General features: G+C 44.8%; 1 long non-coding RNA gene across 1 annotated transcript in view; it reads right to left on the reverse strand.

The window, feature by feature from the left end:
• Positions 1 to 5832, reverse strand: part of LOC102481303 (uncharacterized) — a 7353-nt gene extending 1521 nt beyond the window's left edge. The window contains exons 1-2 of the long non-coding RNA XR_333190.2: positions 5473 to 5832; positions 3290 to 3517 (exon numbers count right to left, since the gene is read on the reverse strand). This is a non-coding gene — a long non-coding RNA (uncharacterized LOC102481303). The remainder of the gene's footprint in view (positions 1 to 3289; positions 3518 to 5472) is intronic.
• Between the last annotated feature and the right edge of the window lie 5575 nt (positions 5833 to 11407).

An 11407-nucleotide genomic window follows, 5' to 3' on the forward strand; every position in this document is an offset into this window, starting at 1 on the left:
CATGGAGTTAGATGAGATGTGCCATTTGTCTCTGTGGGCTTGTACCAGCTCCAGCCCAGCACTGGCACAACCCTCAACCATCTCTACAGCAAAGAGTCCTTGTGAATTGGGAACAGAAATGCCCTTTTGGTCCCCTGGTCATTGTGAGGGCGGATGACAATATCTATGTACAAGTCTTTAGGTGACTTTGGGGGCAAGGATAACATACAGTCCTAGGCAGCAAGAGGGGGCCTGAGTGGGCCCCATGTACTTTACTGTCTTGGCAGGGCCACTTTTTGAGATAGAGGGGATGCTACTAACAGTTATACTAGGACAACCAGGGCTGTGTCTGAACACACTGGGAGGTGGTCACCTTACCGTAAAGCAGAGTGTGAACATAGTAGGGAAAAAAATTGCACCTGTTTGGAGGCTCCTCTGCATCCTGTATGCCTGAGTTTTGTTCTCTGGCCAGGTGAGAGCATGGTGCTGGCATTCCTACTCTAGCTGGGGTGGCAGCAGTCTGGGCAGAGCAGGGTCTACATAGCTCATACAGCCATGTGTATTTCCAGGCTTTCCTTGCTGCAGATTTTCAACCACTGTGTAGAGCCCTTCCTGTTCTAGTTGTGTCAGCATTTAAATGCTTCTCTTTCTGGTTCCAGTCCAAATCTCCTGTTCATCTCATAAAAAATAAAAATATGGGGGCCAGCAGATGGCATGGTGGTTAAGATGCTGGATTCCCACATGGCCAACTGTGGTTCAAGTCCTATACCTGGTGGTTGGCTTTCTCACTTTTCCTCTCTCCCGCTCTCTCTCTGGCCAAATTAAAATAATAATAGTAATAATAAATTACATAAAGTAATTTAAAAGTAAATGAAAATAAAAATATGTAAGATTGTATGAGAGAAAAAATGATTTCAGGAAATAGCCTGCTGTTTACACCATTCCAAATCTGCATCTAGTCTTGCTTATGGGAGTGCAGATGTAATTACTGATGGAGTTGCAATCAGCATGTGCAAACTGGTAGGTGTTCTGCTTGTTTCCATTTAACATTATTTCACATGCTCATTTCCATATATTGACACAATCCACACACTTATTTTTTATAGCAACATAGTACTCCATTATGTTGACACACTCTAATTTTACATCCTGTTCTCCAAAGACCAAAAGTCCTGGCCGCCTGCACACCACTTATCATGAATGCAGGCTGGCAGGGGGAGATCTGACTGGCTCAGGTGGTGGGAGGGGCTGGGAACAAGGCTTACTAGTGACTGGGGCTTTCAGGTCCCAAAGTGAATCTCTAACTGCTCCCCGTAACATGTGTGGAAGGGGCACCGAGACAATGGCAGGAATCAGTGTAATGCTCCCCCTTTGTACACTTTTATCATCCACAGCTCCTCCAAGGTCCCAGACACCAAAATGAGCTATCAAGAAGCACATTAATGAAGGGACAACTAACATTAATGTAGGAGTTGGGGCAACTTCTAACTACAGAAATGCCCAAGAATACATGTGTTCTTTTATTCACTCATTCATTCATTCATTTTATGAGTGAAAAAGATGAGAGAGAGAGACAACACCCTAACTGGAGTTTGACTCCACTATCCATCCCCAGCCTCAGCCAGCCCTAGATCATGGGCATAAATGCATGCCTGGTGTACTCAGGGAGGTTTCTGGAAGCAAGCTCATAGTCTTCCCATATGAGTCAGCCTCACAGAGAATTGCATTTTACTGCTGCACCACCATCCAGCCCGGATTATGGATATTTTATTTACCCAGCAGCAGGATGAAGTCTGCTAACTGTACGTTACTGTCTTGGCAGGGCCACTTTTTGAGATAGAGGGGATGCTACTAACAGTTATACTAGGACAACCAGGGCTGTGTCTGAACACACTGGGAGGTGGTCACCTTACCGTAAAGCAGAGTGTGAACATAGTAGGGAAAAAAATTGCACCTGTTTGGAGGCTCCTCTGCATCCTGTATGCCTGAGTTTTGTTCTCTGGCCAGGTGAGAGCATGGTGCTGGCATTCCTACTCTAGCTGGGGTGGCAGCAGTCTGGGCAGAGCAGGGTCTACATAGCTCATACAGCCATGTGTATTTCCAGGCTTTCCTTGCTGCAGATTTTCAACCACTGTGTAGAGCCCTTCCTGTTCTAGTTGTGTCAGCATTTAAATGCTTCTCTTTCTGGTTCCAGTCCAAATCTCCTGTTCATCTCATAAAAAATAAAAATATGGGGGCCAGCAGATGGCATGGTGGTTAAGATGCTGGATTCCCACATGGCCAACTGTGGTTCAAGTCCTATACCTGGTGGTTGGCTTTCTCACTTTTCCTCTCTCCCGCTCTCTCTCTGGCCAAATTAAAATAATAATAGTAATAATAAATTACATAAAGTAATTTAAAAGTAAATGAAAATAAAAATATGTAAGATTGTATGAGAGAAAAAATGATTTCAGGAAATAGCCTGCTGTTTACACCATTCCAAATCTGCATCTAGTCTTGCTTATGGGAGTGCAGATGTAATTACTGATGGAGTTGCAATCAGCATGTGCAAACTGGTAGGTGTTCTGCTTGTTTCCATTTAACATTATTTCACATGCTCATTTCCATATATTGACACAATCCACACACTTATTTTTTATAGCAACATAGTACTCCATTATGTTGACACACTCTAATTTTACATCCTGTTCTCCAAAGACCAAAAGTCCTGGCCGCCTGCACACCACTTATCATGAATGCAGGCTGGCAGGGGGAGATCTGACTGGCTCAGGTGGTGGGAGGGGCTGGGAACAAGGCTTACTAGTGACTGGGGCTTTCAGGTCCCAAAGTGAATCTCTAACTGCTCCCCGTAACATGTGTGGAAGGGGCACCGAGACAATGGCAGGAATCAGTGTAATGCTCCCCCTTTGTACACTTTTATCATCCACAGCTCCTCCAAGGTCCCAGACACCAAAATGAGCTATCAAGAAGCACATTAATGAAGGGACAACTAACATTAATGTAGGAGTTGGGGCAACTTCTAACTACAGAAATGCCCAAGAATACATGTGTTCTTTTATTCACTCATTCATTCATTCATTTTATGAGTGAAAAAGATGAGAGAGAGAGACAACACCCTAACTGGAGTTTGACTCCACTATCCATCCCCAGCCTCAGCCAGCCCTAGATCATGGGCATAAATGCATGCCTGGTGTACTCAGGGAGGTTTCTGGAAGCAAGCTCATAGTCTTCCCATATGAGTCAGCCTCACAGAGAATTGCATTTTACTGCTGCACCACCATCCAGCCCGGATTATGGATATTTTATTTACCCAGCAGCAGGATGAAGTCTGCTAACTCAGTCATGGCTTCTGAGGGACATCTACTGTCCAGGTGGTTCCTCAAAGGATGCAACAGCAGAAGGTTGTGGATTCTGTCCTGGAGGTACAAGCTCTTAGGGTGAGGCCTTGGCTTGGGGGCCAACTTTGGAGTTCACTTTCTCTTCATTCAGAGTCTAGGTCCGTGTTGGGCTATTGATTTGAATGCTGTTGCTTTGGTTCCTGGGGAAAATCAATAAACAGTATAAAGGAAGAGGGTTTCACTTAAGTGCAATCTCTGGCCCCAAAGCTAGGGTTAAGTTGGTTAAGTTTGTTAAATTTGATGACCTTTCTGTGGGTGTTAAAGTCTTATCTTTTGCATAGTAAACTTGCTTACTCAGGGGAGTAGGTTTGGCTTCTCCCCTGAAGGGCTTACTATGTGCCAACCTCTGTGCTAAATGCTTTAGGTGTACTAAGTGACTTAATCTAAACAGCAATCATACAAGGCATGAACTACTATTACCCTTATTTTGTAAATGGAGAAACCGAGGCATGGAAAGGTTAACTAATGTGTAGAAGTCACAAAGTTAGATCTGGGGTTTAAACCCAAGGTGTTTGGCTCCAGAGTCTATGCTACACACTTCCACCACACTCCTCTAATGAAATACCAGTCCATTTACCCAGAGGTGGGCCTAGCCTGTCCCTGTCCTTGGCCCCTTTCTGCCAGACCAGACCAAGCCACCTTCAGCCGTGGAGGAAGAACCACAGACAAGATGGACTGATTACATCCTTCTGAGCTTCGTGGGTTAAACAATAGAACACACAGCTAAAATGATTAGCCCCAATTTTGCTTCTAATTTCCTTCCTAAGTAGATTTTTCCTCTACTGATGAAATCTGTCTCAATTTGGGAGTGGGTAGGTAGGTAGGGGAGTCTGAACTGATTTGCTATCAAAAAAATCTCACATGTCTGCAGGGAAAAATATGGGAGGGGTAGATTATTCTGTTCAAATACAGTTGGGAAACGAGTTTCTATCATGGTTTATCCACCCATTCATCTACATACCTACCTACTTCTGTATTTAGCAATTATCTGTCTACCTACTTATCATCTATCTATCAATCGATTGATCCAACGGCCATCTATATATACATCTATCTATCCATCATTTTTGCAGGAGCTTGATAATAACGGTTAGGGCACGCATCAGGATGCTGCCTGGCATGTCATCCCGCCATAGCCCTGTTTATGGCCGTCATAAAATGTCTGTGGAGAGTCCAACAGCTGATTTTCCATGGTCTTTTTCTACTGTCTGAAGGATCAGAAAAAAATCTATCAGCTAGAGAAATTAAGCCATTTTTCTTCAGGAGAGAGAAATGGAGTAGCAGGCTTCCCACATTAAAATGCTACAGTGGATTCCAGATGAATGAAAAATTGGTCTGCATAACAATGAGACCAGAGAAAGGTTTTGGAGGTTTGTAGCCAGCTCCTGGCCGAGGCCCCAGGGCAGGGCAGTGCATCGAACCTGGTGGAGTCAGGCAGAAGTGGCTCATGGGACCTCTACTCTGGAGAGCTGGGTCCCAGGACATCATCCTCGCTACTCCCTTTGCCATTTATTTTTCTAAAAGGCGAGCTGTCTGTGTAGTCTTATCAGAGAGGTACAATGGCTGGGCTCCTCTTCCAATTACGGCCCTTTGTTCTACTGGTGCTGTGAAGCAGATGTCTGACAACGGTCCAGAGGCCCTCACACTCACACTGTCCAACTTCATCAGAAAGAGAGGGTTCAGATATCAGAGGGTGTGGAGCCTGTCAGAGAGGGAGGACTTCAACCAGCCATAAGCTACTGGCCTAAATACAACCGAGGTATTATGTTTCAACTGGCTGGAACCCTGTGGATGACAATACTCAGGTTAAAAAGCAACAGAGTTCCCTTAAGGGTGCTGATCCAGACCCTGAGGTGGCTAGGATTTAGTATTTTGTGGGGTTCAGATACCCTATCTTTCTGATTTGCTATCTAGAGTTCCCGGCTCAAAAAGGCCACTTCTTACTTACGTGGGGATTGGAGACAGAGGCTGTTCAGATGTACCACTGCATTTTCAGGATGAGTCTTCTGCCTATAGCCAGCTTTTGCTTCCTAAAGAGGGCCCCATTATGCAGAGGGAAGAACCAGGGCTCTGGGCACCTGAATGCAAATCTTACCTCATAGGTTGTGCAGTTGGTCAGTTCACTGTTCCGAGGGTCAGTTTTGCCATTGATAAGGTACAGATGGCAATGTCTCTCCTGCAGAGATGCTGCATTGACCTAGTAGGTGCTCAATAAATGGCAGCTGCTATTATTCGTCTGCCTGGAATGAGCAGAAGGGCCCTGAATTCATGCTATTCATGCCAAACCTTGCCTGATCTACAGTGTCTACACTTCTACCATTATTTTCATTTATTTATGTCTAATTTAATTCCATAGAAGCTTTGAATGCTCTTTCTCCAGAGGTCTTCTTACAGGGCAAGGCATCATGGGAGAGGCAACAGCACATCAAATCTGCCATTTCACATTTTTCCCGCAAAGCACCTTAAAGGCAGCAGGGAGTGAGAGCGTGTAGCCTGGGTGCGTGTGTGGGTGAAGCCATACAGCACAGCAAGTGTGAAATTTCCTTTAATTTTTTCTAAAAATGTATGCAAGTCTTGAAGGCTAATCTATAATGTAAACATAATCCAAATGGTTTATTTAGAAAATAATCAAAATAGGTGCTGAAAGAAGTGAGTGACACCCTCAGGTTTCGAGTGGGATTTCCAGTACTGCTCCTGAGACCAGCTGCGTCAGTTATCACCAGGGGAACTCAAAGTTCTAACAGCTGCCCAGAACCCATACCTGAAATTCTGAGCTGTGTGTCTGGACTAACCCCTGAGAATCTGGGCTTTAGACAGTGTCCCTAACCAATACTGGCTTGAGACCAGGTTTAAGACCCACTGTCCAATGGACACCCCGAGCCTCGACCAGCTAATCTATGCATGTCCTTACAGGAGGTGGGGCCTTCTCAGTGTTCCTTCAGAGCATAGGAAGGAGTGAGTGGACATGGACGTCATGTGTTGAGCTCAGAAGGAAAGTGATGCAAGCTCATGCCCAGGTAGACAAAATGGAGGAGCCAGGGGCACAATCAGATGGGCCTTTTGGAAGCACTGTACACACCTGTGTGTTTTGCTTTAGAATGATCTGTATGCATCTTAGTCCTTTCAGGCTACTATAACAAAATGCCTAAAACTGGGTCATTTATAAACACTGGAAATGTATTTCTCAGTTCTTGACGTTGGGAGGTCCAAGATGAAGGTGTCAGCAGATTCAGTGTCTGGTGAGTGTGCCATGGAGGGAGACTTGTATCCTCATGTAGTGGCAGGCAAGGCGGCTCCTTCAACCTCTGTACAAGGGCCTCATCCTATTCATGAGCATGAGGCCTCCCGATGCAACCACTTCCCAGAGGCTCCACCTCTGAACAGTACAGCAGCCCCCTTACCCATGGGATACCTTCCAAGACCCCCACTGGATGCCTGAAGCCACAGATAGTACAGAGTCCCACATGTCCTATGCTTTCTCCTCTACAGACATCCTATGATAATGTTTGATTTATAACTCAGGCACAGTAAGAGATGAACAACAATAACTGATAATAAAATACAATATACTGTAAGGAAAGTTAGGTGAATATGGTCTCTCTCTTGAAATACCTTGTCATATTGTACTTACCAATTTTCAGACTGCAGTTGACTGCAGAGAACTGAAATTGTGGAAAGTAAAACCATGAAGAGTTGGGGGAGGAGGCTATTGGATCATACCAGGGATTAAGATTCAGCATATCCATTTAAAGGCACATCAGCATTCAGACCATAGCAAACTGAAGTCATTTTTTAAAATTTTCCAGAGGGTGTGTGCATTTGCTGGAGAGAGACAGAGAAAGAGACATAGACGGAATGGGAGAAAGATCCTCTATGGGGCAGTCACGTGCAATTCTTTCTCCTCCATGCCTCTATCTCAGGATTGTAGGCACACAGGCACATACACCTGGGATGTCTTTCTTTTTTTTTTTTTGGAGAGGTTTTCACTATAGGGCGTGTGCACTCGCCAGACAGAGAGAGACATAGAGACAGAAAGCGAGAAATCACCCCCCAGAGGGGATGGTCATGCCTCAATCCCTTCTCCTCCATTCTCCTCTCGGGATCTTGGGCACGCACGCACGCACATGCACCCAGCGTGAGTTTTAAGCCACCGGGTCCGGGACTTGAACTGCAGTCTACTACGTGGGAGTCCAGCGACATAGACATTACGCTAACTGCTGGTTCCCAACCTGGGATGTCTTTCAAGCCACCAGATCGGGGACTTGAACCACATGGTCAGCCATGTAGGATGCAGCTACCTTAACCCCCAGGCTATGGGCTGGCTCCTGAAATCAGATTTGGCTCAAGCCTCTGGCCTCTTAGGAATCTGTAACTTGCATGCAAACATGACTTATGGGAACAAAAGCCACCTGGGCTGGACTCTGACTGGGTCACTGCCTTTGTCCACCTATGACCTGGTATGCACTGGGCACTTCAGTCAGACACAGTGTAGGTTGGTCACAAAGCTACCTCTAGGCATAGCAGCATGGCAGGAACCACGTGGCATTGCTCTCTGCCAAGAAAGGGAGACATGGATGCCATTGTCTGTCAAAAGAGACCTCTGGAAGTTTCTCTAGACTCCAAGCCTGGGACAGAAACTTCTATAGGCTCAGCTATGGATTCACTGCTGGGACCTTGTGCCCATCTGGTTGCCTGCCACCCACAGCCCCGTGAGGCTGCAGCCCTGTACACTGCTGCCCTGTTTCAGACTACGAGGCTGCAGGCCACAGGCAGCTGTCTGGGAGTTTCCCACTTCAGGTTTTCCAGTTTGCCGCCCAGCCAGCCTGGGGCCTGGATTTCTGCTGAGGCAGGTGAGCCCCTGGGACTTGACCTCTGGCCCCCCATCCCTCTGCAGGGCCAGTTGTCAAGGAGATGACACCATTGGATTCTGAGTTAAGGGAACCAATCTTGTCTTTCTAATTTTATCTTCACTCTCTTGTCCTCCTGCTTCCCCTTCCTCCCTCTCAGGCTTCTTTTTTTTTTTTTTTTTATATATGTTTTTATTGCATGATGCAACCTTTTAAAAAAAGCTGGTCATTTACTATATTGTGACCAAATCATTATTTTATTAGAGCAAAGTTTTCTGCTGGCTTTTTAGGAAATTTCTATTATAGGTATTTTTGTGCAGAAGAGGGGACTTGGAAAAGTACAGGAAAAATGGAATTAATGTACGAATTTATTTCAGTACAAAATTTTTTCAAATCCATGCATAATTTCTTCATACTATGCATTTCCCACAAACTTTTGAAGACCCCTCTTATAATATGTTCAGTGCTGCCTTCTATCATTGATAGCGTCCCAGCACCTTGATAAACTCACCTGTAATCGCCACAATACCCTAGAAGAGGTTATTACCTGCAATCGTCGGGTGTACAGAACCAGAATTAATAGACAAGGCTCACAGCTAGCAGTGACTGAACTGGGGGAGATCCCAGGTCTCCTGAGCAGTCCCTGTAGCTGGCCAGGACTTAGGATGGGCAGGTCCTGGGTTCCCTGAGGCATTCCACCCCTGGGGACAGGGTAAATACATGGAGTCAGCTGCAAACAGCTGGGCTGGGGCTCATCTTTGTGCCTTGTTTGGATGATGTCCCACCGATGATGCTCTCCTGGAGTGTAACATCATCATTGTAATCTGTCAAAAGCTGTCAATTTCCCAGGGCTGACCTGCAATGGCGTGTTTTTTTTTTTTTTTTCCCTTCCCTAACCCACTTTCTACTATTTACTTTAGAACAATCAAAATATGTAACTTTTTAAAAGTGTATTATTTTATTTATTTCTTCTGTGAGAGATACAGTGAGAAATAGAGAAAGCGAGGAAAGAAAGCTGGATATTCCCAACAGGGTCTTCACACCACTACCCACTCCCAGCCTCAACTAGCCTGGATCGCACACACCCGACACATCCAGGAAGACATCTGGACGCAAACGTGGACCTTCCCATGTGAGTCCAACATCACAGACCCTTGGTTACCATTGCGGGTTTTAAAATACAACATGCCTGAAACTCCTCATTTGGGGAATCTTAGGTGTTAAAACTTAGAAACGTGTAAAAGAGTAAAATAAAACCTCAGTGGGGCAGACTTACCTTCTTCCACTTGGAGGGTGCCCTGTTGGGGACCAAATCCATGTACCCAGAGTCCTTTTTGTTCACCTCATACCTACAAAGAATCTCATTAAACCCATTATCCTTCCATCACGTCACCTGAAAATATTTCTATTTGCTCTTATTTCACTTTTAGTAAAGGACAACCAGCTGGAAAGAACCTACTATCCCAGTGCTCAGTGGCCTGAGTCCAAAGATGCAGGCCCAGCTACAGTGATGTCCTACTTCTTGTCTGCATCGAAGCCCTCTGACTGGAATTGCCCTCTGTGGTCTCACCCCAGTGTCCCTCCCCTGAGTCCTCCTTCCCATTTTGAGCTACTCAAGCTCCTCTTCCACGTATGGATAGTGCCAAGTGTCCTTTTCCTACCCCGGGAACCTTTCACAACCTGTACCTCCAGTTATGTTCAAGAGCACGGAAGAACTTTTCTGTAGGAGCTGTCACAGGATGATGGCTGTCCCAGCATGACCTTGAATGGCATGTCTGCTCAGATCAGACATCAGTATCCTGGTTTGGACAATAAATTGCACAGTCTCTCACTGATGAGGCATTTAAGGCAGAACATGTCATGCATGTTACATGATGCAATGATCCTCATGTGAAGTCATAGCAAGCCATGAGGAGTGAGAGATGTTGGGAGGGACCTGACAGGCTTTTCCTGTGACTTGCCCATGGAGTTACAAGCTCATTGATCTCGTTATCCTCAGAACTTAGCATGGAGCCTGGAATTCACTTTCTGGTCTCAGAACCCCTTTGTATTTTTAAAATTATTGAAGACTTTAAAGAGCTTTTATTTATGTATATTATATCTAAGATATTTGCTCATACTACATTAGAAATTAAGACTAAGAAAATTAATCATACAGATTCAACAAGGCACCTTAAATCTTAAAATCATGTTTTTACGAAAACTAACTATTTATCTAATACCTAAGTATAGCCAGGAGAGTGATTTGACTTAAATTTAGTGCAAATCTCTTTAATGTCTGGCTTACTAGCAAATATTACTAACAAGATTGCCCTGTATGTTTCTGTTATTCCATCTTACATCCACACCTATCATGCAGAGTCTGAACACTCTACTGTATGTTCAAAAGAGACAGAGAATGAGAATGGCAAAGTCTAGCATTATCATGACTATAATTTTGACCCTGTGGACCCCCAAATCATCTCAAGGGCTCCCTGGGGTCTCCAGGTAATATTTTGAAAACAACTACACTGGATATCCAGTATTTGTTGAGCAGTCCAGTATTTTTAATCTTTTTTTTTTTTTTGATGGAGCCTGAATATCATGATCCTCCTGCTTCAGCCTCCCAGCTAGGACCACAGGTACACACCACCACACTCAGTTGTTTTTCAGACAGACTCTCCCTATGTTGTCCAGGCCAGCTTCGAACTTGCAAACCTCCCGCTCAACCTCCAGGAGTCTGAGATTACAGGCACATGCCACCACATCTGGCTTTTAGGTTGGACTGGGAATCCAATCTGGATCTTCCATATGGTCCCAGCCTGTGGAGCAAAGCATTTCAGCAGTGCACACCACTGTGATGGGCCACAAAACAAACAAACAAACAAAAAACAAATCTTAATGTGAAAGCTCTATAAGGCAAGTGTGGAAGCTGCCAGTGGGTAGGAGGAAGCATAACTTGGACTTTCTGAATTGCTCCTATGTGATTTAAGGAGAAACTGTAGACATCATATTATGGTTCAAATGTTTAAGAATGAGTGGGCCTGAAAGTTATCATTAAAAAAAAATGATCCTAAGTTTTTTAATCCAGGTCTGGCAGTGGTGTAGTGATTAAAGCAGCTGAATCTCACATAGCTGAGGCTGACTGCACGGTTGGAGTCCGAGACCCAGTGACTTAAAAAACATGCCGGTGATTACATAAAA

This window comes from Tupaia chinensis, unplaced genomic scaffold (assembly GCF_000334495.1).
Source record: "Tupaia chinensis unplaced genomic scaffold, TupChi_1.0 Scaffold000012_1, whole genome shotgun sequence".
NCBI classification, from domain to species: Eukaryota; Metazoa; Chordata; class Mammalia; order Scandentia; family Tupaiidae; genus Tupaia; species Tupaia belangeri.